This window comes from Vulpes vulpes, chromosome 14 (assembly GCF_048418805.1).
Source record: "Vulpes vulpes isolate BD-2025 chromosome 14, VulVul3, whole genome shotgun sequence".
NCBI lineage: Eukaryota > Metazoa > Chordata > Mammalia > Carnivora > Canidae > Vulpes > Vulpes vulpes.
In genome coordinates, this window is record NC_132793.1 from 93,110,306 (window position 1) to 93,138,017 (window position 27,712).

Below are 27,712 nucleotides of genomic sequence, written 5' to 3' on the forward strand. Positions count from 1 at the left end.
CCTGAGAAAAGGAACTATACCTATTTTTTTCAGTGCTGAAATATGTTCAATTTGCTGAATAAATAATCAATGTTGGGTTCTTGTGATCTTTCTTATTTTTATTCCTACCTTCTCACACACATATGCAAAACTATGTTTATTAGTTAATCACAACCTATATGGTACCATGAATTAGGCTAACAATTTTCTATGGTTAGTGTCATATTATTTTAAAATTCCAGGATATTGAAATGATGATGCAGCGTAACACCTCAACATCTATTTCCCAGCATAAAATTATGGGATAGTTTCCTTTATTCTATGCCCTTATGGAATTAGATCACTTCCTTCTCTGTTTATCGGCATGAATATTGAATATTTTATTAATTCCTGACTTCCCTCTACAAGGTAAACTCTGATATAAGAGGGACTGTGTTCACCACCTTTGCACACCATTGTGTCCATACCTAGTTTAGCTCCTAGAACAAGGAATCTCTCCACATTCCTCAACATGAAAAAACTAAGGAGAAAGTAATAACCCTCATGTTTAATCTGTGTCCCATTTTCAGCTGGGTTTCCACTTTTGACCAGAACCCCTGCCTCAGTATTGTAGATCCTCATTCCTTCCAAAACAGGCTTTTGACTTTCTAGCCTTGCCATCAAAGAAGTCCTGTTGCTTGGGTGTATCCCCAGGATCTACAGCCCAAGCTCCATGCATGTCTCCTTGTTTTCAGGAGCTCAACTTCCAGACTGTAGAGATGATAAGCTTTACTCAATTCCTTGGGCATCCAAGGTTGTGGGGACTCCCTAAAGCAGACAATTAGCATGCTTGGTAGGAATAATGCTACTACTGCTCACTGCTGTGCTCTGTTCCATTAGCTTTCCCCCTAAAGAAATGGGTCCTCACCCAGCAGTTATAAGCAATCTCTAAGAAAAGACAATCTGAGCTCCTACCTTATTCCAGTCATAATACTGTTTCTTAGCTTGACATAGGAAGAAGAAATTCTTATTGAAAATATTTAGTTACAAAGTAAGAGATATTATTGCCTGACATTATATATGAGATGTATAAGAGATATTATATAAGAGATATATTCCTGACAATAAATATGAATTGAGATAGTCAAATAAAATGGTTGAAAATTCATAGGCAGTATTACCTAAACTTTTCTTACTGAGACCCCATCAGTAAACATTTTTTCAAACATTACCCACATGTGTTTATTTGTAATCTATACACACATATATAAATATATATATATATACACACACATATATGAACATGAACTTACCTAAATCTATACATTTTAAAAGGGAAAGATGAAAATAAACAGAAAAAAATAATTTTGTTCAGGAAAAAATTATCTTACCCACTCCTTGTCCAGGCCCAGAGATACACTGGCCATCCTGCATCACTTTTGCCTTGGAGGGACGATCACTCAGGAAAGTTCAAGATGCATTTCCTCTGCTGCTCCTTCAAGTCACTATTCACACTTGGATCACACTGCAGTTCCTGATCTGGCTTGCCTACTTAATGGTGCAGGATTACTCAGGCATTCAGAGAAATTGACAAACCCTGTGAAAACATATTTTTAATGGGGTAAAATGGGGTGAAGTTTTATGGTTGTTTCCATCTGACACATAGAGAAACCCAAACAAAACCTGGCTGAGAGAGAAAGAAACAGTTCTCTTGATCTGTAAGATAGTTATCAGAAAGGCCGCAGGGAGTCAAGGGAGTGATCTGGACTGTGTGTGTATGTGTATATGTGTATGAATATACATATAAATATATATAAAACACAGCTGCCTGATCATGAATAAGCAAGGCATGTTTCACTGGCAATGTATGTTCAATAAAACCTTCGTACACATGCCAAAATCCAGCCTACCAGTGGTGTTTGTGGATTGTGTCATCCAACATTATTAGCAAAGTGTATAGTTAACCTAGTGCAAGAATTTATTACCACCATATATTTGGTACTCATCTATCAGAAAGTTTTTTTTTAAAATATTCAACCCCTACAAGCTTTTTGAACAAAGAAATTAGAATTTTTAAAGATTTTATTTATTTATTCATGAGAGATACAGAGAGAGTCAGAGACATAGGCAGGGGTAGAATCAGGCTTCCTGCTGGGAGCCTGATGTAGGACTCGATCCCAGGTCCCCAGGATCACAACCTGAGTCAAAGGCAATGCTCAATCACTGAGCCACCCAGGCACCTCGAGAAATTAGATTTTTAACAGAATATTTATAGTTAACTAGAATTATCATAACTGTAAATTCAATATAGGGGAACAGCCCATCGGCTTTATTTTTAGTTAGTTGTGGCAATTGGTATTTCTTTTCTTTCTTTCTTTCTTTCTTTCTTTCTTTCTTTCTTTCTTTCTTTCTTTCTCTCTCTCTTTCTTTTTCATTTCCCAGAAAGGAAAAATGAACACAGATCAGCAGGCTTCCAAATCTATCATTCCACTTCAGAAATGTGTCATTTTTCTCCTTGACCAAAATGCTTCCCAGCTGTCCACTCCTGTCCTAAGCCCAAACAAATCTCAGATAGTTTTGTTCAGTGATAGGAAGACATCCTTAGTCTGACATTCTGGTATTGGTGTTCTGCTAAATGCTCAGGATGGCATGAAATAGCCAGTGAGAAATGAAAATGCCTCAGTGACAACACAAGGGAATATTCTATTATCTGGGGTACCAATTGCAAAGAAATAAAATACTAGATCCACAGAATGTGTGCTTTGTCAGGCTGCATGTCTTTGCAATTGCCCTCTATGGTACAATCACAAAGGCAGGATTTCATTTCCCCCTAAACACTGTGCATATAATAATGGCTTTCAAAATTTCACAGCATGAGTCTATGATGTTGAAAGACCAGTAAGTTACTATTGATAATTCAAGAGAGATGGATTTAGTAAGTGCAACTTTAAAGGATTTTGAGTTTGAACATGGCTCAAAGGAGGCTACAGTTTTGACTGTGGCCTTCCTTTCTCTACCCTACTACTGCCATCCCACAAGGCTGCAAAATTTGACCAGGGGTATTTGTGGACATTGATCAATCATAACATTTTTTAACCTCCCAGGTATCCCATGATGAGGTTAAGTAAATATGTTTGGTTTTCCATCCTCAAAGATGTACACTTAAAATCATTTGGAATAATGGCAGTTTACATGAGCAAAATAAGCAGTGTTAGAACTTTATTTTGTCTAAGAAACAAAAGAAAAGAAAAGAAAAGAAAAGAAAGAAAGAAAGAAAGAAAGAAAGAAAGAAAGAAAGAAAGAAAAAAGAAAGAAAGAGTAGCATCATCAAATAAGCTTGGAACTTCGCCAGAGCAACCAATTATAAACTTACTTGAAAATGTATATTTCATTTCAAAACCACTTAAACATGTAGAAACATGGAACATCAGAGTTGCTGAAATGAATATTTTTATCTACTTATTTCTGTATTTATGCACAGATCGACATAATAATATATATAATATTACATGATCATTGTAGAATGATGTATTAGCATTGTAAAAGTGCAAGAAAAACTTCTAAATATATTGACAATAATATATTGTCATTGTGAAAATGTATAGAAAACAGAAAAATATTTTCTAAAATAGAAAATTGTTAGGAAGACAATAAATTATCCTTTATTTCAGTACCTGACAATAACCACTATTAATAGCTTTTTTTTATACAGAATATAAACTTTTGGGTCCTAAGGTTTTCATTATCACAATATAAGTCCTTGAATATGCTTCACTGTAATTGGTGTATGATGTAGCATTGTACAAAAACACCATAATTTATTTAATTCAATACCTTATAGCCCCATATGTTCATTATTTGATTTCATAAATTATATAAAAGGAAAAGTTTTAAAAATAACATCATCTCTTCTATCTATATTTTAGATAATCCCCTAGGATAGACACCTAGAAATGTAATTACTTGGCCAGGGGATATGGGGATTTTTAAGGCTGTTGATTAATAATGCCAAATTGCTTTCAACAAAAACAAAGTAATTTTCATTATAAGAATAATTATTTCAGGGAGAGAGACTATACGAAATGTTCAAAATATTTGAATCAATGACCTTACTCTCCAGAGCTTTGGCTAATGGAGAAGGGAAGATAAGGAGGTTTTAAATGAAAGAAGGAAGAAAATGAAATATTTGAATTTCTAAAGTGTTTACATTTATCAACTTACCTTGCAATGAATGGCTCTGTTTCTAACATACCACTTATATGCCTACCAATTAAAATAGTTAGTCAAGTAGCATTGTCCAAATGACTTGTCTTCATTTTATTTGATCATTTATTTTTAGTGAAAATATTTTGGGCCAATTCTAATCACTAAATCAGTATTCTTAACCTCTTAATGATTAAGAATATAAGAATTTGGGGATGCCAGGGTGACTCAGTCAGTTTAGTGTCCAACTCTTGATTTTTAGCTCAGGTCATGATCCTGGGGTCCTGAGATGGAATTCCATGCTCAGCGAGGAGTCTGGTTGAGATTCTCTCTCTCTCCCTCTCCCTGTACTCCTCCCCATACCACCATGCTTTTGTGTACACTCTTACTGTCTCTCTAAAATAAATAAATAAATCTTTTGAGAAAGAAAAACAATCTGAGAATTTGATGAAAGCTCTTGATTCTCCTAGAAAATACACCTATACACAAAACTTTGCATTTATTATCAGAGATGCACTGATCTCCAAGACACTCTGCGTAGTCCCTTTAGGTGTGTAGTGACTTTTGATTAAGAAACCCTAAAAAGGAAACATCAACCTATCCTCACAACATTTGAGAAGGAAACTGATAGTGACAACATTTAAATGCTATATCTGAATATATTACTACTCACAGAATCCTCAAATGCTACTAATGAAAAAAAAACTATAGAAATATTTAGTTAAGTGGGTCCCCACATTTTGGGGGACACAGATTTCTTCGAGAACTTGATGAAAGCAATGGACCTTTCTTCCAGAGAGAAATGCTTAGAGACACATTTAGCCACAATCTTAAAATAGCATGCGGAATTCAGATGATGAGTTCAAGGATCTTCTGAATTCTTTCCTCAGGGTCCAAGAAGTCCAGGCTGAAGGCCTTGAGTTCCAATCCCAACTCCATCCCAACTGTACAGATGAGGAAAGTAGAGTATAGAGTAGTTAAAAGATCTGTCCTTATTCAAAAGAGGGTTTGCTAGAAATGCTGGAATTATAATCTACGTTTTATGATCCCCTCATTTGGTACAATATTAGACCCATTTTACAGATGAGAAAGTTGAAATCCAGAGGGGATAAATTACTTACCATAATTATGTACTATATGAGAAACAGAAAACAAGGGAGTGATTACATCTCTAGGCTTTCAAGCTTATAGATGGCTCCCTTTCCTCACCAAGATGATAAATTTGTGTTTGATATATAAATTTGGAAATAGATCAGTTAACTGTAGGTGATCAAGTTATTTAACTTGATCAAATAATGCATTTGCACTGAAATACATTGTGATTAACCATACAGACTCCACATTTAAGAGCTAAACAGGTGTATTTGCATACTTAGGCAATTTCTGGTACAGATGTTAGCTTCTCAGTATGCCTACCGAATTTGCATTGGCAAATATGAACACACTTGTCATTGAAAGCTTTCCCATCTGCATTTTAAAATTTGACCCTTCCAGTTCCGAAACTGACAATAGTAACCTTGTTTAATTTTAGAGTGTGCAGTGTCTACAACCAGCAAAGTTCTTTAAGCAAACTGAATATTTCTGTTGGTCATTGTCTCAGGCCCACCAATTTAAAAGAACATGTAAAATGGAGATGTAAAAATGTTCTGGTTTTTATGATGTCTTTTACTTATCCTAGCTTCCAATTTGGTGACACTGCAGTGAGATACCACAGATCATCAGAAATCCACCTTCTTGAAGCCAATATATCAATAAATATATAGACATACAGGTCCAAAGACCATCCCCTGCTAGCTGTCTAATCATACCATTGCTCTCAGAATCATAGGAGGCAATTTAATTGAATGGTGGTTAGCCATTAGGTAATTATTTTCCAGGCCTTTAGAAAAATACAGGTCAGTGCTTGTTAAAGGAGTATCTTCTTGTATGTTGCTTGCTCTGCTAACTTCTTATTCATAAACCCTGGTTCTATCTTTCAAGAGAAGACTAACTTCCAGCCTAGTGAATGAGTACACAGAGGGATAAATTAAAACTTGGAACCATGTCAAGGGTTGAGACTCCGGTAAAGTCAGGGCATGGAGTAGAAAGGTTGTCCATAACTGAGCTAGATTCCTTTAACTTTCTTGCTAGATGTATTTAAGGGGTCCCTTTTTCTTAAATGGCCACTTTCTGTCACTCATGCTATGGAATCTGTGACACTTTATACACCAAAGATGACTTTTGTGTCCATTTCTGAACTTGACATAAAATGGAGAAGCACTTGTCAGGACTATATCTATATAGTCTGCTGCTGGTGAAAAAAAATGAAGTAAAGGCTTGAGAATAGGAAATTACCCTTTAGTTCAGTTTAAAATCAGTTCATCTTGCTATGAGTTAACTAAACTGGCCACTAGTATGTTTCAGTAACTGTACGATTCTTTCTACAGAGCTCATCCAACCTTACCTCCAATTGCCCCTAATTAAGCGAGTAGATCATCAGACTAGGAATTAAGAGGAATACAATTTGGCTATCATTTCTTATTTGACCAGATTGTGTGATCTTTAGTGAAACTTGTATTGTATATAGAAAGGAGAGAAGGAAGATAATCTTTCCTCTTTCATATAGATGTTCTTACCACGTACACCAGGTATCCGGTTATCAGCACTTAAACAGATAATGGAAAGGGAAAAATTAGGGAGGCAAAGCAGCCAAGGTTTGAATCTTAGAAAAGTGATGATCCTGAATAAATTCTTTTTCCTCAATGAGTGTAAGCTAACTCATTTTTAAAATGGAGACAGTAAGAGTTGTCTCATATCTTGTGAGATATCATTGAGAAAACACATGGAACACTTAGTATGAGCCACTCTACCCAGTATTATACACATATTCAGTAGGTGATAGCCATTATCATTTAACATCATGAGACTTTTCTATTTTCATGTGAACTTATGGTACATTAGAGTTTGGCAGAACTGAGATATGAGAGAACCTAAGTACTTGTAAAAAGACTCAAGAATTGCTATTACTATGTATCCCCATCAGCATCCATTTAATCCTGAAAGTGGCACTCCAGGGAACTTCCTATGAAGATGTATGGAAAAAGAAATCATAGAAGGTCCCTCTCCACTTTATTTCCAGAAGTTCTGAAAAGACACAAAATTCATTTTTGGTATAGGGAAGTCACAGGTTTTATGACATGGGTGACAGAGTTTGGAATAGTGAGAAAGAAAGGCTATGTGGTTCCTCTGTGGCAAAAAGCAAATGTTGCACTTATTTTGTCTCTGGAAAAAAATCACTCATTAATTTTTTGACTTCAAAGAAACACCTAAAATGTAAGTTTTTAAAGAGAATATTTTCCAGCAGGTAGCAGAAAAATGGCACAGGCTAGTTCAAGCCCACCTTCAAGTACAATGATTTATTTGAGTTGAATAACTTTCCATATAATCATGCTTTCATATACAGTTTTAGTTGTTGATATACTACTGTATGAACATGTGTATGTTTCCAAATTCAAATAGAAAAACTATAAAATATGATTCAAGCCATATGTTTTCTCTCTTTCCGTTAAAAGAATTATGTACATAAAATAAATTGGGGCACGGATTCATAGGGGCCTGCATACATTTTATTCAAAAATATTTTTAAATAGCCAGGTGACACCTGAAACAAGGCCTCTGTAATACCCCCAAGAGATCCAAGTTGCCTTATATTAAGGCAACTTCACCAGCCCCGAGGCTGGAAACCTTGGGCTTTCCGGCTGGTAGACCCAATTAGATAAATTTTTCCATCTGCTGGTGAGATTGCTGGTCTAGTTATCATGAACCACAATGTACATGGTATACGTGGAGACTAGACACAGTGATCTGAGTAATTCAACAGAAAACTGATACAAATTTTGCCTGCTCTACCATCCAGTCTTAATTGGTCAATTCAATATGTAAAGCACATCAAAAGGTTGAGTCAGAATTATCAACCCCCTCCTATACAAACATGTGTTTATGCCGTCATCATCATTATCATCATCATTGTCAACATCATTATTCTTATTGCTGTCTATTGCATGCCAGGAATTGCCAGGTCTTGCCACATATTACACCAGGTAGGTCTCCAACCCATATTGTGAATGAAGTATACCCATTACAACCAAGAAGAAACTGATAGCCAGAAAGAGCCTTCTGTAGCCTTCTGGCAGTCCTGAGTAAGATAGAGACACTGTTTTTTTGTTGTTGTTGTTTCATTTATCATTATTTTATACATTATTTGATAATCATACATGGTTTTATAAACATGCATGTGGTGCCATACACATCCGTCATGGCATGGCCAGGTAGGGAAGTGTCTTTCTACTTTCTACGTAATCCACTGATTTGAGTTGAAATCCCAGCTCTGATACCTACTTATGGGCTGATTGATTTGGGGCATGTACTGTTAACCTCTCTGAGTTTCGTATCTCCCATTTCAAGATGAGAAAAATTTACACGGACTTAATAATAAACATACAGCACCATAATCAGGATAGGTATCAGTAAAACAGCTTTTTTGTTATTTGGCTTTCTTGTGACTGAGGGTCCTCAGTAATTTCTAAAGAGAAAGAGAAATAGTCCTTGAACAGCTTAAGAACTTTTACAAATACAGCTTATTTTTATTCACGTGCTTAAGAACAATAGACAGGCCTCCTATGATAACTCTGAAGGGGCTTGAGGAAAAACAATCAACCCTGTGCCGTTAGGATGTCTCTTTTCACAAGAGGCCAGAAGGCATGGCTCTAGCTCATCCTCTGGGTTAGAGGGGAGCTGGACTTCATGTCCCACTTGTTCCCCAGGGCCTGTTTATAAAGCCCTAGGCTGGTCCATGCTGCTGCCTCAGGAATCTTCCCATTTCTGGCAAATAGGGATGGATATCATAAAAATTCATCTCCCCAGAGGGAAGAAGTCCGGTTGTAGGTCTTTTAAAGCCTTTTAAAGTACAAACAAACAAACAAAACAAAACATATTTTTACTATTTGTTAATATGTTTTTGCCAATGTGCACTTAGAAAGGCATAAATACATAAATAGGGAATTTCCTTTTCTCTGAATAATTAGGAGAAAAAAATGTAGCCTTCCATTAGGGCATGTCTGCTTCAGGTTTTCAGCTGTGTATTTAAAGGGAAAGGGTATCAAAAGGAACCGATCTTTTTGTGCAGCCGCTATATGCCAGAGTCCTCATTCACTGTGATATACGTATAAACTTGGCACACAATCCTCTGTAAGAGGCATTATTATCATTTCCATATGGTAACAACAGCAATTTTATTGGTAATGCATTTATAATAATTTTATTTGTAAAACAGTGTATTTACAGTTTTAATTCAGACTTGCACTCAAAGAGCATTTGATATGACTCATCTCTTATTTTAAAGATGACAAAAACTCAAAGATGATAAATGCTTTGCCTTGTCTGATGGTACATGTCCAGGGACACATAGTGCTAAATGTTACAGCCAGGATTTTTTGGGTCCAAGGCCCATCTTCCTTCCCACTGTGTAACACTTCCTTACCAATGGATGTCTAGCTTATTCCTATTTCTGTTTCTTTAAATCAGAAAGCACACAGGGTGCTAAATAAATTCTGGTTGATTTGCTATAAGTGTTATTTGCACATTAATATTAGATCTTGCAAGCAGGATTTATTTTGATCACTGGACTCACTAGGACATTTGAGGAATGGAATGTTGGGTTGTGTGGGTTAAGGAGACCGGAATAGAACCTGGTACTTCAGCTCTGGATGGGGCTTTGAGGATGGAGGGGGCAAGTGCATTTAACCTTTGGTGGTTTCTTTTCTTTTCTTTTTTAATATTTTATTTATTTATTCATGAGAGACACAGACAGAGAGAGAGGCAGAGACACAGGCAGAGGAAGAAGCAGGCTCCATGAGGGAGCCTGACATGGGACTTGATTCCCGAGTCTCCAGGATCAGCCCTGGGCTGAAGGCGGCGCTAAACTGCTCAGCCACCTGGGCTGCCCCTTTTGGTGGTTTCTAATGGCCATAGGACGTCTTTGCAGGTAAGCAGGATAAGCACAAGCAGGGCGTTGAAATGTGTTTGGTGTCATTGGGCTTGCCTGCCTGCAATGCACCATGAGAAGTTTCTCCCCCTTCCACCTGGGCCCCAGAAGAATTCTATACGGAGCAGAACAGAGCCCAAGCCATTATAAGGCGGGAAGCAGAGCCCAACTGGATCCGTTGCTTACAGCAGAGTGGTCCAGCTGACCTCAAACCGATCCTCAGCAGAACTGCAGACACAAAAGAAATGAATGCTTTATTGCATCCTCCAAGAATTTGTGGCCATTGTTCTGCAATGGTAGATGAATGACATAGCCTCTGATTATATTTTTTGATGCTAAAGTAGTCAAGCCTTAAAATGTATAGCCATAGCATCTAATGTTTATAAATTTAAGGATTTAAAAAAAATGATTTCCAGAATATTTGCTTGTTACTATTCTGTAGAAATTAAACCCTATTTAAAATAAGGCTTAGAAAATGAGATTACATGAAGAGGTGGACAGAGAGAGCTAGGAATCACTGTCCTCTATTATTATCATGTCGTTCATCCAAGTAATGAAAAAAAAAATCTCTCATTTGTTCATTAATTTATTCAACAAACTGCCATTAAGCATAATATGCAGCAGGTAGTGGGTTTTTCAGGATGAGCAGCCCAGGTGCCAAAGTGAGTTCTCAGCTCAAAAGAGAGACGGGTTCAAACAAACAATGGGTAGACAATGTGATAAGAGGCTAGAATGGATGTGTGATTGGTGTAGATTCTGAGAAGGTTTTTAAATAAAAATAGCTAAAATGGACTGTGCACTTACTGCAAATTCAGTGCTGATCTGTATGCTTTACATCAATGGTCTCATTTAATCTTTGAAACCCTCTGAAATTAAATTGAAATCACTAATACTGTCTCCATTCCACAGACGAGAAAATAGAGTTCCACGAAGTTTAAATAATTTGTCCTGGTATCATGTAATGTCAGGTATCATGTAATGATAGTGCACATTATCTGAACTGGTGCACTGTGATTCCACACCTCACACTTTTCACCAGTATACTACAGCTAGAGATTAGGTTATACCTGAGCCAATTCTTTTTTTTTTTTTTTTTAAAGAGTTTATTTAGAGAGAGAGAGAGAGAGAAAGAGAGAGAGAGAAAGGGCAAGCATGATGAGGGGCAGAAGGACAGGGAGAGAGAATCTCATGCGGGTTCTAAGCTTAGGAGGGGCTCAATCTCATGATCCTGAGATAATGACCTGAGGTAAAATCAAGAATTGAGGGCTTAAGTGACTGAGCCACTGAGAATCCCCTACCTGAGCCAATTCTTAAATGACAAATGTAGAGGACTGCAGTAATTAGCTAGTGTCTTGGCATAACCCCTTGTGGATACAGCTGGTTGGCCAAATTTCACATCCACAGGGCTATGTCGAACTCTAACTTAATTCATGTTGATGTTGATATTTAGAGGAACCCAAAGCCCTCTTTCACATGGATCATGCTAAATGAACTACCAACCTGTCTCTCCTTCCTATTCATAGATAACTGACTCACACACTTTCCATCCCTCACTCCATTTTTATCCCAGAAACCTTCAATGTCCTTGTGAATGACACAGCCAATACCCTGACTCATAGCTTTTGACTTCAACTCCAATAGCCTTCATCTCTATTCCATCAGTACCATGGGATGAACTTAATTTTGACTTTCTCACTCTCAGGAAGTGTGCTACCCATTTAAACCTAACATCTCATTCTCTGACCACAAACTCTGGTCTTGATAGCTTTCTAGGTCTTCAGGTTCCATTTAATCTGCACACAATTTCTTAGTTTCTTCCCTCAGCACTTTAATTTCTTAGTTTCTTCCCATCTACCCCATATTTCTTTACTTGCATTCATATAGTCATACACCTGACTAGGAATATGTAGTTCCTCAGTTCCTGGGCCATTCCAGCACCTTGTCTCCCACAACATGTACTCAACATATCCAAGTCTGTAGATCACTTAATGGACCCTTGTGTCCTACTACAAATTTGTGACTCTTAAACCCAACTAGACTTTATACCATTCAAGTATCTATATATGCATACTGGGTCATCTCTCCCTTCTTGACAGTAGTTATTCCAACATTTTATGTCTGTGCCATGGGCCACATTGTGACCCCTCAAAATTCACAGGTTGAAGTCCTAACCTCCAGAACCTCAGAATGCAACATAAGATTTAAAATGATGTGATGAAGTCAAAATGAGATCATGACAGTGGGCCCTAACCAAATATGACCAGTATCCTTCTAAGAAGATAAAATTTGGGTACAAACTCACACAGAAGGAAGAGCATTTGGAGATACAACGAGAAGATATCTACCTATAAGCCAAAGAGAGGCTTCAGGAGAAACCAATGTTTCCAACATCTCTATCTCAGACTTGTAGCTTCCAGAAGTGTAAGAAAATAAGTTTCTGTTGTTTATATTGCCCAGTCTGTGGTACTTTGTTAGACAAGCCCAAGAAAATGTGTACAATTAGCTTCTTTATATTTCCCCTTCTTACTTTTCTTGTAGCAAATAATCTCATCTTCTAATCCTTGGGGGAAAATAGAGGATTTCAGGCTTGAACTCTTAACTGCCTATTCTTATATCTACAAAACTCATTCTTCTCATTTTTCCAACCCAAACAAAGAAAACTTCTCCCTCTGTCCAAAGCTCATCTTCTATTTTCACTTTAGAGTCTACATCTTCTGTCTTCTTGAAAACTCATTCCATAAACAATATTTTTCCTCTCCTTTATCCTGAACATTTTTTTCTCTTTGTTGAGTCTTTTCTTTCCAATCTAGATATACGCTAATGTTATGACTATACTTTAAATCATATTGTAAATAAAACTTTATTCCACTGCATGAAATCTTAAAGAAAAATTATGCATTCTCTTCCCCTCCATAATCAAACTTCTCAAAGAATAAGTCAACATTTGCTCTGTTCTTTGGCCCATGACCCATTAAATCTAGGCAAGAATCACATCACAACACTGAAACTTCTCTGATGAAGTCACCCAAGACTTCTGAATGCAAATATACAGAGTACTTTTCAATTTCAATCTTTTTTGATTGCTCTCAAACTATCTCCCATTTATTCTCCTAGGCTACCATTGTTTTCCCTCCCAACTTCCTGACTATTCTTTCTCTTTCAAGTTCTTAGATTCCTCATCTTTATTCTCATTTAAAAAAAAATCTGTTGATGTTCCTGTGGATTCTGTCCTCCTCTTCCCCTTCCTTCTCCCTCTCTCCCTTTTCCTCTCTTCCTCTTCCTCCTCCTCCTTCTCTACTAATGTCTACTATATTCTACCAGAATCTCAACTCCTTGGGGTTATCAGCATGACTTTTTTTTCTTCTAGGATCTATAGTATAGTAGTTAAGAATGCAGACTCAAGAGCCAAATTATTGGATTTACAATATGACTCAAGTCCTTCCTAGCCATGCAACCATGGGGAGGTTATTTAACCTCTCTATTTTACTTTTTAATCATTTTAAATGGATTTAATGTTTTTGGTTCAAGAATTAAATGAGTTAAAATATGTAAAGCACTTAGAAATTTCTGGAACATAATAAACATCAAGTACATTTCAGCCATTATTAAATAATGGTGCAGAAATCCAATTCTATATTTAAAACTACTTGCTGCCCCCAGATATCCCATAAGTACCTCAAAATCTTATCCAAAGCTGAACTCATCACATCTTTTTTTTTTTTTTTAGATTTTATTTATTTATTCATGAGAGACACAGAGAAAGCGGCAGAGACATAGGTAGAGAGAGAAGAAGGCTTCAGGCAGGGAGCATGTGGGACTCGATCCCAGGACTCCAGGATCACACCCTGGGTGAAAGGCAGACAGATGCTCAACGGCTGATCCATCCAGGCATCCCTTATCACATCTTTTTATCACAAAATCTTTCCCCCTAGCTGCCTTGTCTGAATGATTTGTATCACTATTTTCTAATATGAAGTGACCCTGATTGTTTGCTGAGACTTTTTTCTCACCTTCTTCTCCATCTTCCAATAGTTACCAAGTCCTATTATTTCTACTACTACATTTCTCTCCACCCCGCCTCCTACCTTGCATCCCATCACGATTGTAATGCAGGTCCACATCTTTGATGTGTGTGTTGCTTATTTTGGAGGAGTAGAGGTCTAGACCATTACTGTCAAGTATGATATCCATACTTCAGAAGCACCCCCCTGCCTTGATTTAAACACTCATGTCTACCTTTCCAATTTAAACTCCACCAAGTCCCTTCTGTGCTCCACAATTAAGTAAAATCTCACCTCTTGCCTTTGATCATTCATGTTATCTCTTTTTCCCCACCTACAATATAGACTGTAATCAGAGGCTTTTAAGTACGGACCTCAAATAAATAGTTCTAAACATGCCAGCAAAAATAAATTCAGATAAAAGGAAAGCCTAGATGTATGTATTAACACTATCATAAGGGGTTAAATAAACTAATTACATAAAGCTAAAATTCTTTCTGTCTTCTTATAGTCTTTTCCCCAATTTCCTCATTTAACAGATAACTTCTTTTGAAAATGTGTTCTCTCTCCCCTCATTTTAGAGTTTGACTCACATTCATTGTTCTATTTGGCAATTCCTTTCTCAAAACCATGCTTAAAATACTTTGAGTATGGATGTGGCAATCAATGGTAGTCCTATTTTTTTTTTAAAGTCACAAACAGATTGATAAGAAAACAATGAATGTTATTATTTGTGTAATCTTCATAGTTTCCTCTGTGGATGCATGTGTGCATTTGCATTTACTCCATTTAAACCTATACATTTATCACATTTGTAATAAGAAAAAAATGTCTAAAAAATGAAACAATTACTGAGCACTCAACAGCTTAGAATATGTAATGGAATCTATATGCATGTTCTCTTAGCATAAAACATTTGCAGTTAAGTGTTAACTGAATGTAAATGTGGAGACACCTGCTAGTTAAATGGTACCTTACTATAGACGTCCTGGGGATTTGCTATATTCTTGCCAGATGTAATTTTCAGATTTTCGCTCCAGCCTAGATAGCACAACCATTGATGAAACACATAGTAGAATCAGCCGTATAACTCTGGAACTCTCTCAGTATCAGTGTTGATAGACTTATGTTTGAACTTAACTCTCCGTAACAAGATTTGAGGAATCTTCCCACATCTCAGTGTGCATGATGGTTTAAGGTTTTCATTTTTGGCTTCAAACACACAGGCTTTCTGTCTTTTCTTTTCTCTAACAAGTTCCCTGGCTTTGTCACCACGCACCTCTCTATTTATCTCTGTGAATGCTACTGCTTTGTTTATAGTATAGGTGACAAGATACAAACCAGGATTTGGGAAGAGTGAGTGGGATGGGGCTGACTTGAAGTTGCCTTTGAGGAAATGTGCTATAACTAACATTTGCATCTGGCATTTTGTAGCCTCCTCATCTTATGCTATGTGTGAATTCCAGTTGGGTGATTCATTCTGACATGGGAGTTCTTTGCTTCTTCTACTGTGCAAAAATGTGAGAGAATGAGGGGAGAAGTTTTTCATTCCTTCTGATTTCTCTAAGCAATCTTTATTTTTTTTTTCCCATAGTCATGAAAGAGATTTTCCGATGAGAAATGTTGCAGTTATGACATAACAATTCCATGTTTCACAACCCAACTGCTCTTCTTGTTGTGTTTCCCACTCCCATTTCTCACAATTCAAAGTAACTTGTGAGATTACTAGGACAATTAAGGCTCGGGAAAGAGGAAAACTGTGTATTATGGCCCTGATAACCCTTCATGGAGAACAAGTCACAACTCTGCCCCAAATTCCAATTTTAGAGTTGGATTCAACAATAGTAATGAGTAGAAGAAACACAGGAAAGCAGATACGTGTTTTAAAAATCATCTTGGCCAGAAATGTTTATCTAGACACATTAGGCTCCGGCAAGATGTCTATCATCTCCTCCTTCCATAATATTCCAGTTTGGTCAGAGTAGCCTTTATCTATTATTTGAGTACTATTACAACTTATTTTGGAAAGGTCTCCCTGGTCACACGTACCTTGAGCTAGAGAGGAAGGCAACTGATTGCATTTTTTTAAACTGAAGTGTTTCAGTGGAACAATACAAATTATATTTATACCATTGCTTGCAAAGATTAAGTTCAATTAGAATCATCACATCCACTGGGATTAGGATTGAAAAATTCTTTGTTTCACGGACAATGTGTGTGTTTCATTATCCAGGTAAAGCAATGTGCAAAAGGGAAAACAAAAATTACTAAAGTAAGTAATCTACCCAGAGGTTAAGTATTTTGAATTAAGATACTAATATTTGTACAGTCTAATTTCAAGCAAATACGTGAAAGTCATAAGAATGTGTTGTCCTTTACTTATAGAGCTGCTATAATAGATAACACATTACTAGGTAGTTTTCATGTCCTACATTTAATCTTTCTATTCTTACTAGGATAGTCTCTGCAATCCATACCCCTTTTCCATTTTCATTTCCATTCTCACTAGTTTAGAATTCCATCATCTTTTTAAAAAATATTACTAGCCCTCTATCATATCTTCTTGCCTTGAGTCAAACTCTCCAGCTCTTTGTACAACCACTGAAATTACTCTTTGCCTATATTAATTCAACAAATAAGGAGATTATTTTAATTGAAAATGACAGAAACCCAATTTAAAAGTATCTAAAATAAAAAGGAAATTCCTTGAGCCATACAAACAGGAACTGTAAATGGTTAATACGGGTATAGCTCTCAAGCTATTGTTTGACAAGATAGAATCAGGAATATATTACTTTCTTAACTTTGATCTTAATTAATTACGTTTGCCTTATTTCTCAGATAGAGTCTCTTGGTGTGGTAAGATGGCTTCTTCAAGAACCATGACACAAAATTTCACTCTGCTAAACACCTCATTAGAAAAATGGGAGGTCTTCCTTAATATATTTGAGGAAAAACAAACAAGCAAATTCTTGGGAAATATTATGGTTAGCTCTGCTGGGGTTATGTTTCATCCTGGAAAAACAACTGTAATATCCAGGGGACAGAGACCCTTCAAATGAATTAATCTGGGTTGAGAGTCCAAACTCTATCAAATATCCAGTGTACAATAATAAATTAGCAGACACATAAAAAAACAATTCAGTGTGAGGGAGGAAAAAAGTAAACAAACAAAGAAGCCCAAAATTGGCAATAAAACCGTGTTCCAGGTATTCCAGGAATTGGCATTACAAAGCATACAATTTAAAATAATCGTATTTACTATGTTCAAGGAGATAAAAGATATAATGAAAAAGAAAGAGCTGAACATTATAAAAATAGTCCAATAAAAAATGTAATTAGATTAATAACTTGATTGGTTTAACAGGTAATTGGGCACAGCTAAAAAGAGAATTAGTGCACTGGATATTATTGTAGAAGGACATATACAGAATTAAGAAGACAGAAACATTAAATGAGAGAGAGTTATGTATTTATAGGATACAGTAACAAAGGTAAAGATATGTGGGTGAGTTAAAACCTGAAAGGGAGAGAATGGGCCATAAAAAGTAGCTGAAGAAATAATGAATGTGAATTTTCAATACTCAGGAGAGATAATGTAGTATAGGATTTATTATGTTACTTTCATACTGTAGAGTGGGATAAAATGCATAGGATAAATAGTGTAGGTAGTCTTCATGTAGAAAAAAAAGAGAATACAGATGGAATCTCAGAAGTGCAGAAAGAAACAAAAAGCAGCAAGATGATGAGTGTGGGCAAACAAAAATAATAGTACATATTTAACAATATTGGTAACAATATCTTATAGATTTTAAAATACAAGTTATTAAGATACACAAAAGCAGAGATATGTATATTAGGAAGTAACAAAAACAAAGGAAAAAAGTGTTCTAGTTTCTTGAATGGCTCTGTAGGAAGGTAGAAAGAACTAACATTTGATTTTGAAAACTCAAATAGTCATAGTGTGATTTCTATGGCAACTACCAAAAAAAAAGTAAAAGGTACAATTTCCAAGCTTAGAAAGAAAAGTTGGATTAATAAAAAAACCAAACAAACTAAAATAAAGACACAAGTGTAGAGAAATGAAATTTGTAAAATGATATATTCAATCCCAAATATATAGAAATTATATTAAATATAAATTGACTACATTATTTGATTAAAATGCAAACTGGCTTCCCAGAAAAACACGTCAAAACCCAATTTTGTGCTATACAGCAAAATCCAATTTATAAGAATGAAGAATTATTTTAAATAAGAGTAGAAAAAGGATGTGCAATGCAAACACTAACTAAAAAGAAAACTGCCATGCTATGTTAATATCAGAGAAGGTAGACTTTAAAGGAAAGTATTAACAGAGATTGAATAGGATAATCCATAATCATAAAATTGTCACTTAAATGGGCCAATATAACAGTCTAATTCAAAATTGTCAGAACCACAATGAGAAATAGAAAGATCCAGAATCACAGCGAATGGATTTATTAAATCTCTCTTAGTCACTGAAGCAAGCAAAAAAGGAATCAGTAAGAATATAGAAAGTTTGAATTATATTATTGAAAAATTGGACAAAATTTTGACAAAATTTATCCATATAGTGCACCACAGAGCAAGCCTCAACAAAATATAAAAAATTGAAATCATGGGATATAATCTCTGAAAACATTATTAAACTGGGAAACATTTAAGAACAACAACAACAAAATTGAAATCCCTATATGCTTATTTTGTTTAATTTTTTACAAAAGATTTTTTTTTTAATTTATTCATGAGAGACACAGAGAAGGAGAGAGAGGAAGAGGCAGAGACACAGGCAGAGGGAGAAGCAGGCTCCATGCAGGGAGCCTGATGTGGGACTCGATCCTGGGTCTCCAGGATCAGGCCCTGGGCTGAAGGCGGCGCTAAACTGCTGAGCCACCCAGGGCTGCCCTATTTAAAAAAAATAAAAATAAAAATAAAATAAGATTTTTAAAAAGATTTTATTTATTTTTATTTATTTATTCATGAGAGACACAGATTGTGAGAGAGAGATAGGCAGAGACTCAGGCAGAAGGAAAAGCAGGCTCCATGCAGGGAGCCGGATGTGGGACTCAATCCCGGGACCATGGAATCCCGCCCTGAGCCAACGCAGACGCTCAACTGATGAGCCACCCAGGCATCCCTCCCCATATGCTTAAAACCAAGAAATATACTTCTAACTAATCTATGGGTAAAGACAAAATGGCAATTAGAAAATGTGAATTGAGTAATAATGAAAATTCTAAGTTTATTTTTTTTTTTTTTATTTTTTTGAAAATTCTAAGTTTAACAGATGTAGTATTACATGTGTTAATACAACAAATTGCTTCAATCTCAGCCATTAGGGGCTCTTTCAGGTTGGCTTTTGTGTTCCTGTGACATTTCGCAGTCCCATCCTTTTGTTGATTAAGTATTTCCTTATTTTCTGGCACTGTATGATACTCCAGGCTCCCCTGTGTTTTTCCTGTTCCTGTTCTAGAAACATCAATCTCAACAAGGTCCTCTATATCTATCCTTTTTATTTTTATTTTTATTGAGTAAAATGATCAAATCTTAATTGTACACTTCAGTGAATTTTTTACGTAGACATACACTGTAACTTTTTCTAGTTCAAGATACAGACAGATTTCATCACCCTGGGAAGTGCCTTCAGACTTTTTCTCAAGCACAAACTCCCATTATCCTGACTCCCATTATCCATTATCCTGCACCCAATTTAGTTTTGCTAGTTCTTGAATTTCATCTAAATGGAATCATAACAGTTTGTACACTTTTGTTTCTGGTTTCTTTAATTTAATGTAATTTCTTTAATACTCATCTATATCAATAGTTTTACTGAAAGGTTATATTTCCTCATGTTAATTTGTTATCCTTTCTCTTACTGACAGACATTTAAGCTCCTTACTTTGTTTTGTTTTGTTCTTCCTTTTTTTTTTTTTTTTTGGTTTGGTTTAGTTTTTGTTTTTTTTGGGGGGGGGTTGTTTTGTTTTTTTGCCAATATGAATTAATATGACTAGGGTGTCTTCTGGTAAGACATAGCCTCTCAGTATAATGTTTTTGAGATTCATCCATATTGTTGAATATAACAGCAGTTTATTACTTATTATTACTGACTACTTTTGTATTCTGAGTATACCAGAATTTGCATATTCATTCACCAGTAAACAAATTGTGTAAGTTTTGAGCAATTATAATTAAAAGTGTTAAAAACATTCAGGTACAGTCACTTGTGTGGATAAGTTTTAGTTTCACATGGGCGAGGAGGATTCCTGGATCACATGATAAGAAATTGTCAGTGTTTTCGAAAGTGGCTGACTCATTTTGCATTCCCTCCAATAATGTATGAGAGTTCCAAATTGCCCCACATTCTTTCCAGTACTTAGTATCATCTTTCTTTTAACCATAATAAGTGATTTGTAGCAATATCTTATTGTGGACTTTTATATTTATAATTTCTATTTTCCTAATGACTAATGATATTGAACAGTTTTTCTTATGCTTATTGCTATCTTTAGCTCTCATTTCATAAGTGTTGCTTAAATCGTTGACCCATTTTTGTATTCGATTGTTTTCTTATTGTGATTGTTTTCATTTTTATTGTGAACATTCCTTATAAATTTTGAATACTAGTTATTTATCACATTTGTGTTTTGTAGATATTTTATCCTCCAGTGTTACCTAACTTTTCATTTTAGTAACAGTGTCTTTATCAAAGCAAATGATTTTAATTTTGAAATACAATGTATCCATATTGTGTTTGTTTCCTGCTTTTTTTGTGTGTTCTAAAAATGCTTTGCCTGACACAAAGTCACGAAAGATTATCTACTACTTCTCCAGATTACTGGTCAGGAGTGTGGGAGCCTTCAAGAATAATTTCAAATTTTCTTATTTCTCCATTGGGACTATTAGTATTTGCTTCATGTATTTTGCAGCTCTATTAGCATCCTACAGGGAATAAAAGGAAAAACTAATGACCCAACCAACAACAATATAGTATAACAGGATACATAGTACAGAATTTGGCCTTGTTCAAGAAAAGGTCTGGCCTCTGTCCAAGCTACTGAGAGATGACTTCTAAAGAGTTGGAATTTCTCAAGAAGTAGTTATTCACGGTAAGCTCCTCAGATTGTGTAGTGTTTATCAGTCAATCAATCATGCTACCAATAAAACCCCACTAAAACCCCTGGACCTTGGGACGCCTGGGTTACTCAGTGGTTGAGCATCTGCCTTCAGCTCAGGGCATGATCCCAGGTCCCAGCATCAAGTCCCACATCAGGCTCCCTGCAAGGAGCCTGCTTCCCCCTCTGCCTGTGTCTCTGCCTCTCTCTGTCTCTCATGAAAAAATAAATAAAATCATTAAAAAAAAGGACCTACCCTAAATAAAACAATGAAAAAAATAGACCCAATATTTATGTGCCAAAATGATTGTCACAATGTTTTTTTTTTTTTTTTAATTTGGAAGCAATCTAAATGCCCTCATACAGGATAATACTAAATAAAGTATTCTCAAAAGTCTCAAATGGAATATTAATTATCTTTTAAAAAATTATGTTGTGGAAAATTATGTTGTTAAAAATGTAATGTTAGGTGGAGAAAAATAGCATGATTTGAAACTGTAAAAGTCTAGAGGAAAGTCTAAAAGGCAAATATATAAATATATTTATATAAATACAATTGTAAATAAAAATCCAGAAGCAAATACATCAACATATTGACTGGTTTCTCTACGCCCTAAGATTATGAGTAGTTTCTTGGCTTAAGTTTATGATTTTTTTTCACTTTTCCCCATAAAGAATGAACAGTACTTCAAATGTGAAAAGTAGGCCAAGAAATAGAATCCCAGGACATAGTATTAGATATAATTCAGTAAAATTACTTCTACGTGGTGACAAAAGTAATTTAAATTTGTACTAAGTATTGCAGTTAATCAGAATAACAGCAAAGAAAGATGCCTATGCCCTAATCCCTATAATCTGTGTGTGTGTTAACTTACATGGCACAAATAACTTTGCAGATGGAATTATATTTCTGGAATTTAAAAATGAGAAAGGATATCCTGAATTTCCCACATGGGCCCAATATAATCACATGGGTCCTTAAAGTGGAAGAAGAAGGCAGAAGAGTCAGTCAGAGAGAGGGTATTATAAAAAGAAGATGAGAGATTCTTTTTTTTTTTTTTTTTTTTAGAAGGTGAGAGATTCTAAACTGGAAAGGATTTCACCTCTCTGCTGGCTTTAAAGATGGATCTGGGCCAAGGATTGTAGAGTCTGTGCTGATGGCCAGAAGGAAAGAGGGACTTCAGTCCTTTGAAGACAAAAGGCTGAATTGTGCCCATAATTTAAATAAGAAAGGAAATGTTGTCTTCTCTAGACCTTAAGGTAAGGATGAAGTCCTGCTGACATCTTAGGTTACTCCAGTGAGACCTATGTCAGTCTTTAGACCTATAAAACTATGAATAACAAATTTTGTTGTTTTCAGCCTCTAATTTTGTGGTGATTAGTTCAGGTGCATGAATAGAAATATTTACTAAGTATCAAGTTGAGGATTCAAATTAGAAAAATGCTGTGGTCTAAGGCCTCAAGAGAAAGATGGATGCAAAAATAACCATATATACTCTGCTAAACTATATATGTAAAATTTTATGAAAACACAGGTAAAAAGTTATCCTGCCTAGGAGATTCATGAAAGGTATCAGAGGGAGTTGATACCTACATGTTATCATGATTGTCAAACCCCAAGAATTAGGTCTCTTATTTAAAGCATGCTCAATAATGTTTGCTGATCTGTAGACTGATAATGTAATCCAAGTTCAAGACTACAAAGAGTAGACTTGGTCAAACCTACAAATACTAGAGACCTTCTCTGAGCCCCCAGGTTCAAAAATTGCTTCCAATTTGATAGTCCTTGATTTTAGATAGGACATCTGGAGAGATTAAGCAATTTTCTTAATGCAAATATATATTCTCTATGCAATATATTATTATTATAATTATTTTAAAAATGATAAGAAAAAAAATTAAAAATGATAAGAAAGTACAGAGAATCTGAGAATCACAGTGGTTTTCCCTCATAGTTTTCCCTATTATTTATATCTTATGTTAGTGTAGTACATTTGTTATCACTGATGAACCAATATTGATACAATATTATTAACTAAAGTTCATATTTTACTTTAGAGTTTGCCTTTTGTGTTTTACAGCTTATGGGTTTGACAAATGTATAATGACGTGTGTCCATAGTCTTGGTATCATACAGAGTATTTTCACTGACCTAAAAACTGTCTGTACTCCACCTAATCATCCATCCCTACCTCCCCCTGAACTCTAGGCAATTGCCTACATAGTTTTGTCTTTTCCATAATGTCCTTGGAATCATACAGTATATAGCCTTTTCAGATTGGCTTCTTCCACTTAACAATATGCTTGCAATGTTGTTCCATGTCTTTTGCGTGACTTGATAGCTCATTATTTTAATAATTGAATAATAATATTTTATGGATATACCACAGCTTATTTATCCATTCACATACTGAAGGGAATCTCGGTTGCTCCCAAGTTTTGTCAAATATGAATAAACCTCATTTAAATATATGTGTGCTGTTTTTTTCATGGACCCAAGTTTTCATGTCATTTGGGCACATACCAAGGAGGATGATTGCTGGATTGTATGGTAAAAAAAAAAATTTAATTTTGTATGAGACTACCATACTGTCTTCCAAAGTGGTTGCATAATTTTGCATTATCACTAGCAATGAATGGAGGTTTATCTTGCTCCACATCCTTACAGCATCTAATGTCAGTATTTTGGATTTTATTCATTCTAATACATAATAATATCTTACTGTTTTTAGCTGAGAATTTCCTGATGACATTTGATATGCATCATCTTTTCATATGTTTATTTGGCAATTGCCATTTGTATATCTTCTTTGATGAGGTATCTGTTTAGCCCTTTTGCCCATTTTAAAATTGGGTTCCATATTTTCTTACTGCTGAATTTTAAGGGTTGCCTATTTTGATACCAGTCCTTTATCAGATATGAGTCTTGCAAAGATGTTCTCTCAGTCTGTGGTTTGCCTTTCCATTTCCTTGAGAGAGTCCTTTGCTGAGAAGTTTATAATATTAACAATATACAACGTATCCGGTTTTCTTTCATGGATTGTTCTTTTGGTGTTGTACCCTAAAAAATCATCATAAAGCCCAAAGTCTCCTACAGGTTCTCTTTTGTGTTATCGTCTATGAATTTTATGATTTTGCATTTTACATTTAGGTCTATGATCCATTATAAGTTAATTTGGGGGAAAGACGAAAGGTGTGTGTCTTATTTCTTGTTTCTCTATTTTCTTTTTTTCTTTTTTTTTCCTTTTTTCTTTTTTTTCTCTTTCTCTCTTTCTTCTTTCTTTCTTTCTTTCTTTCTTTCTTTCTTTCTTTCTTTCTCTTTCTTTTTTTCTGGCATGTAGAAATTGTTTCAGCACTGTTTGCTGAAACAACAATCTTTCTTCTTTGAATTTCCATTGCCTCTTTGTCAAAGATCAGTTGAGTATATTTATGTGGGTCTGTTCTGGGTTCTCCATTCTGTTGCATTGAACTATGTGTCTATTTTTTTTTTAATGCCATACAGTCTTGATTTATAGTAAGTGCTAGAGTCAAGTAACATCAGTCCTCCAGCTATTCTTCTCCTGCAATATTCTGTTGGGTATTCTGGGTCTTTTGCCCCTTAATATAAAATTTAGAATAATTTTATTAATATTTACCAGAAAAGTTGCTGTGATTCTTATTTGGACTGTCCTGAATCTAAAGAATATGTTGGAAGGAATTGACGTCTCAACCATATGATTCTTCCCATTCATGAACATGAAATATTTCTCCATTATTTCATCTGAGGCTTATGGTTTTCCTCATATAGATCTTGTACATAGTGTGTTTTATTTGTCCCTAAGTATTTAATGGTTTTTAATGTTAATATAAATAGTATTGAATTTTAAATTTCCAATTCTAATTGTTCATTGCCAGTACAGAGGAAAGTAATTGGCTTTTTAATAAATTTATTTTTAATTTGCCTATAGTATACTTTGAGGGATAAATGAGAAATGGCCATTTCTATTTGTATCGCCAAAGAGTGCCAGTGAAAGATTTGACCAGACATGATTTCTCGCCCTGTTTGCCAGTGGTTGTCACTTTAGGCAGTGTACAGCTCATCAATGTATTAACACTTAATATCAAGACTCGACCATAAATTTTTGACAGCTATCATCAGACCCCATCAGGAAAATAATTGCCTCGTCTAGTAAGATGCAATTTTGTCTAAGGAAACATCTTTTCATAGAACAAGGGATTTTTCTGGGATAAGATGAAGTCTATGGTCTCATGTTTCCTTTCTTTGTCACTATAAAATCAACGATGTCTAAACTTGTAGTCTTCAGAGATACCTGGGATTAGAGTCAATAATCTGACAGCACATAAAGAATGCAGTCTCATCATTGGCATATTTAGCCAAAGTGAGATATATTTCTCTAATCCATGGGTGTCTGCATTAAGAAGTATGTTCATTCTTCTTACCAGTGTTCTTTCACTAGAGAGAGTAACAGAGACTCCGTCAATAATAAGCTGAGGCTTCTCACTAACTGGCAACCATTTACTTTTTGGCACACATGTCAGTGAGTGTGATCTGTAAAGTTAGAGAACAGATTCCTTAAACACTTGACAATGTAAGCCCTCCTCATATATCATATGCACGTTATGACTTGTTGTTTGAGGAACAAAAAACACAGTAAAATACAGTAAAAAATACAATCAAAATTGATATGCAATAAAAACACCTTTTTATGTATGCTTCGTGTCCACAGCATGATTCTCGGAATAAATGGTAAAATCTAGATATTTTTTAAAAGGCCATAATGAAGTTGTTTCCTGAGGCTTTATCATGAGCCTGAGCATCTTCTGTTACTCTCACTCATCCTAATTCTCACTGATGGAATTTCCTTGCGTTTTGGAACACCAGAGGTACCTCCCCAATGATAAATCAAGAATTTCTAGGGAATTGGGTAAGACTCTAAGATTTGTTTTATTTTTGTTTATTTACTTGTTTTACTAGTGAGAATGAGTATTGTGGCTCTGGTCTAATTTTATGCCTAGCCTATACCAAATGTCAGTTGTCTCTGTTCACATCGGAACATTCAATATTGAATATGTAGTTAGAATTATGCTAAGAACTTGGAGATACAAAGATGAATAAAATAATTTCTCTTGCAGAGTTCATAAGCCTAAGACTCATACAAGTATATATATAGCTAGTCAGCTCACCAATATAATTCTTCCATTCTCACCCTCCAATCTAATTTTAGGAGCAAGAAGAATAACAAAAAGGCCCTAATGTTCTCTGCAAATATTCACTTATAAGAAAAAACAAAAAAACAAAAAACAAAAAACAAAACACCCACAAAAACCCAAATCTACTTTTTCTCTGTTATCAGTGCCCATTCGACACAAGATTAAAGTGAAATTTACTAATTTGACAAATTTACAGTTTTTAAAATAATGTGTTCCTCAAAGTAACATGTTTTCTGTTAGATTCATTTTAAAAGTCATTGAATTTAAACCAAAAGTCTTACCGATTTTTTGTAAATTGCCAACAGGATAATTTTTTTTTTTTAAACCAGGAAGAACTTTAAATTTCCTTTCATAGTTTTATAAATATAATTAAATTTTTACACAGAGATATTCTTCCTTAATCAAAAAAATTAACCTGGTCATATATATGCTGTGACCAAATCTGTGACTGAATATGTATTTTTAAAAATTTTTTATTTATTTATTTATTCATGAGAAACACAGAGAGAGGCAGAGACATAGGCAGAGGGAGAAGCAGGTTCCTTGTAGGGAGCCTGATGCAGGATCCGATCCCGGGCCTCCGGGATCACGCTCTGAACCAAAGGCAGATGCTCAACCACAGAGCCACCCAGGCATCCCTAAATGTGTATTTTATTAAATGGTAGATATATTCACAATGGACTGAAAGGGGATTCTCCACATCCCTCAGTTTTACTTAATGTTGATTTAGTTGCATCCAGAGTTTAATCCAAATATCTCATGCCTGACTATGCTTCAGACATACCTCCGTAGATCTAATTCAATCAAATATCCATGCCCATGCAGTCAGCTATATCCAGGATGTAATCATGCTATAAAGATATTGTTTCCAGAGACCCATCTCCATAATGAGTGAACAGAAGGAAGGAATGCGGTAAACTACATACACAACTAGAAAGACATCAGTGTCATTTCCCTATGTGGAGTGTGAGCAAATCTTCCAGTTATCCCAGGAGATTCCAGTCTTAAACACAATGTTTTCATGTAGTTATTAGCAGTCTCCTCTTTTACTCTTAAAGACAATGTGTTGGCTAGGACAAAGAATTATTTGATAGGCTTAGACTTTCCTGGTATGGTATGAATTAACTTTGTTAAAATCATACTTCCTTTTGGCTATAATTATTGTTTCTGGCCATAAAATG

At 35.3% G+C, this 27,712-nt stretch overlaps 1 long non-coding RNA gene across 1 annotated transcript in view; it reads right to left on the reverse strand.

Moving 5' to 3' along the window:
- The window catches only part of LOC140595463 (uncharacterized), a 123,960-nt gene that overhangs the window by 43,212 nt on the left and 53,036 nt on the right, over positions 1 to 27,712 (reverse strand). The window contains exon 2 of the long non-coding RNA XR_011997093.1: positions 1,350 to 1,555. This is a non-coding gene — a long non-coding RNA (uncharacterized lncRNA). The remainder of the gene's footprint in view (positions 1 to 1,349; positions 1,556 to 27,712) is intronic.